General features: G+C 26.4%; 1 protein-coding gene across 1 annotated transcript in view; it reads right to left on the reverse strand.

The window, feature by feature from the left end:
- Positions 1 to 3,751, reverse strand: part of LOC142326303 (uncharacterized) — a 98,789-nt gene extending 95,038 nt beyond the window's left edge. The window contains exon 1 of the mRNA XM_075368686.1: positions 3,600 to 3,751. The gene's annotated coding sequence lies outside the window, so the exon portion shown is untranslated. The remainder of the gene's footprint in view (positions 1 to 3,599) is intronic.
- Between the last annotated feature and the right edge of the window lie 324 nt (positions 3,752 to 4,075).

The raw sequence follows: 4,075 nt of genomic DNA on the forward strand, positions 1-4,075 counted from the left end.
AATGACTGACGAGCTATTCAATCATTAGGACTACATCATAAAAAAAAAATTATATAAAAAATAGATCTGGGAAGATTTTGATTTTCATCACTTGACCTGTACAAAACAGAATGAGAAATTTATTCTAAGCACATAAATTTTTATGGTTTTTTTTTGTAATTATATTCTAAGTTCTATTTACTATTAAATTATAATTCATGTTTTCACCAAATTTAAATATTGTTCATTAAAAATAAATTAATTTTTTGTTTGATATTACAGTTCATTGATCACTAATATTCACTAAAAACACTCATAACTGTTTTAAATAAATATTTCTGGAATAAAATTACTCTGGGAATCTTACAATGCTACCTTATATATATATGACAACTATGTGACAAAGTATATTTGCTATTTTAATCATACCAAAAAACATAAAATATTATACTGATCAATTTTCCAATTAATAATCTAAATCTAATTAACTCTAATTTGTTAGACATTGTAAATAATTTGCAAAGGCAAATTTATTTCTAAAACAGTATAACTGTTATTAGAAAAATATATCAATCCTAAACAAAAAAATGTTTTCTACTAGGCCAATGTTATAATGAACACAGATTATTAACCATCCTTGGTCACAAATTGAACTTTCAATGCCAGAATTTTCATATAAACTGATATACTACCTTGACTTCACAATATTTCCATGATTTCTCACAAAGATGACATTACATGATCTTAATCCAATAGCTTATTAGTAATATTGAAACCTCTTGATCAATCTCAATTTATGTTTTTATAAATCTGATTAGTTTTTATACTCTACTACTTGGCAACTTAACATGTTTTATCTTGACTCTTGCTTAAAATAATTCCAACGTGCTATGGATATTCCATTAAATTGTATCAGTTCTAATGTTCAACAAACATTTTGATCCGAGGATTGTAAAATAGATATCCTGATTTTAAAATTATTTATTGAGAATACTATTTCAATAGTATATTAAGAAGGCAAAATGTACCAGAAAAGGAATCATGATTCCATGGTTGAGTGGGATAATGAAGAATGAAATGTTTTCAGCAATTTTTTCATGAAGCGAAGTCTTATTCTCCATAATACATCAAAAGTGATTATGAAATTGATTCTTTTATAAATTTTCTGCAACTTTGTATAATTTGACATGAAACTGCATGTAGCCCAGGTTTTAGATAACTGTAGTCCAAATTTGCCCTTTAGATTTTGACAACCATATTTTCAAGATATTTTATTAGACAACAAGGATATGTCAGCTCCTCTAATCTTTCTTCTGGAAGTATTCTTAATGAAACTGATTACTTTTAATGTAAAAAAAATTAGATCTGAGATATTTTTCTTTATAATAGTAATATAAGCCAAAATTTGTTTGGTATTAAATATTGTAAATACATCTATACGTAAATAATTGTATTATAAGTTGTTACAAGATAATTTGTTTTAACACCAATACATTTAACAAAATACACTGACCAATGATATAACAAAAATATATAATTTTGCTGTAACCCAACAAAACTTTTTGTAATTTTTTAAAGCCCGTTATAAAAACTTATTTCAAGAAACATGAGCAATTATTAAAATCATGTAATTCACTAAAAAAATTATAAAATTTATGCAAGCAAGGGGCATTTGTATATTTATAAAACACCCCACAAAACAAATACACAAATGATAATCACAAACAAAACATTTCAACTGACATTTTGTTATAGAAACACATCAGATACATATAATAAACAAGATAAAAATTTTGAGTACACACCAAACAGATATTTTAACTCTCTTAAACATTTGTCACAGAAGGAAACAAAAATATAATAAATAGGCAGATTGATCAAATTAAATGAATTAATCATATAAAAACATCATCTGTATAGCAGAATATGTTTTAAAATATAATAGAAATAAATATATTTTAAATACAGTTTTCTGGTGTTACTGCCAACCACATGGAAAACTAAATCTTTGAAAAAATTACAATGCAATAATTTATATTATAAAAGCAAATTTTCAACAGATCACAGCAACAATAGTGAAAGAGAACAAAGGATATGGCAATAGAAGCCAGTTAACCTCAACCAATCACTATACAGAAGGCATTAAATACATTATATTGATGATAAAGTATATTTTTACTAGAAAAACATTCAGCCTTACAATTACTGTAATCCAAACATACCTAACGTTTAAAGTTTAAGTATACATAACCTAACTTTTAAATAAATAATTAAAAAAATATAAATATTTTTTTAATTTAATGTTGTAAACAAATAAAATGGGATAAAAGCAACCTTAGAAATCAAAGCCAGTGACACTCAGAATTACCAGAACATGATCCTAAAATTTTTCTAATATTTTAACATTAAAAAGGCTAACGAAGTTTACTTTCAATAAAAAAACCTTTTTACAAGCGGAACATTTTATTAGCAACTTTATTGGAGCTTTCAGATTCACAGTTGATATAAAGAGATAATCTAATACAAATTCAACCTTTCATATTTCTTTATTTTTCCAGAACAACTCCTAGTATTAATGTCACATTTAAAAAAAGACCACAATTCCAAAAAATAAACAAAATTTGCCAAGCATATTAGGGAAATTAAGAACTGAAATAAGTTTCCCATTGCATTGCTAATTTCGACTTTTCAAAATTTTAATAAAATGCCTGTCTTACGATTTCACTTTCTGGCACAAGTACTATTAATCTTACAAGTATTACCATTATTATTAACCAAATACAATAACACCAGTTTCTAAAAATAAAATATACAAAATATACAGGTTTTAGGTATACATAAACACGAATATTTACTTCCTTATCCTCAAAGTTTCATACTATCGGTAACATCATACGAAGTTAAGTTTGGGTTAGCAAAGCCTAAATGTTGACAGCAAATTGCGAATGTCCATCAGTGATCTAAATCTACCACAATTAAACAAAAAATAATAATATCGTACATTTTTCAACAAACGCAGTACGCATAAATCGCTAACTATGAACACATAACCTATCTTGCATCTGCAATCAGCCAAACTTTGTGCACAAGTGAGGTTATGGTACTTTCCTAATTTTGACGGGATTTTTACAGCGTACAGAATATAAATACAAAAATTGCATCACTTAGCAAATATTCAAGCATTCCGCATTAAGAACAGATAACTGCGTAATTTTAAGTGAAGATGGTTATGAAAAATCTGTATCCGTATTACGAAAAAGTATTCATTATCAGGAAAATTAATTTTGTTTGCCAATCAAAGATTACAAATTTTTTGACAAAAAATTATTTATATATCTACGATTTAAATATTTATACCGGCCTATTAATCCGCTGAAGAAAACCTGACCTAGGCTTAAACAACGCATATGATAAGCCGTTTTAGAAACAAGCATTCTTTAGTGGTAAATTAAACTTGATCATTAAATTAAATGTAAATAGCCCTAGAATACAATAAAAATAGCATAATAAATTCCAGCTCTACAGAAAACAAATAATTTTGGAATGTACCATTAATCATAAAGGGTGTGGAAGGTTCTGAAAGAAGTGTCAAATGCAATTAAGATCAAACAAACAAGTACCTTTTGTCGTTGAAATTAACTCCTAATACAGGTGTCATAAATTAAAATTCGCAGTGTTACAGGTGAACACAAAATTTCGCAATATTAAATTCGATAAAACTTTTATAGCCTATCCTAAACAAGCACACCCCAGAATCCAAGCAGAATGCAGACTAATCTCGTAAAATACGATAACATGACGTCACCAAAAGATATTTTTCCCTAGCAACGAAATATTACCATAGCAACATATTATAAACACATTTGTACATCGTAAAGATTTTTATTATTTATATACACATTCAACTTTTCTCATTAATTTTTTAATTGTTTTTATAATTAACATTATAATTGTCAAACAACAAAACTTATCATTTGTTATAACAAAAATATAACAGAACTTTTTTTCTGATGATCTCAGTTTGAAACTTACAGTTATTAAAGGAAAATAGTGACTTGCTTTTACCATGTGTTAATACTACTGTATTAATTTAGTT

This window comes from Lycorma delicatula, chromosome 6 (genome assembly GCF_047948215.1).
Source record: "Lycorma delicatula isolate Av1 chromosome 6, ASM4794821v1, whole genome shotgun sequence".
NCBI classification, from domain to species: Eukaryota; Metazoa; Arthropoda; class Insecta; order Hemiptera; family Fulgoridae; genus Lycorma; species Lycorma delicatula.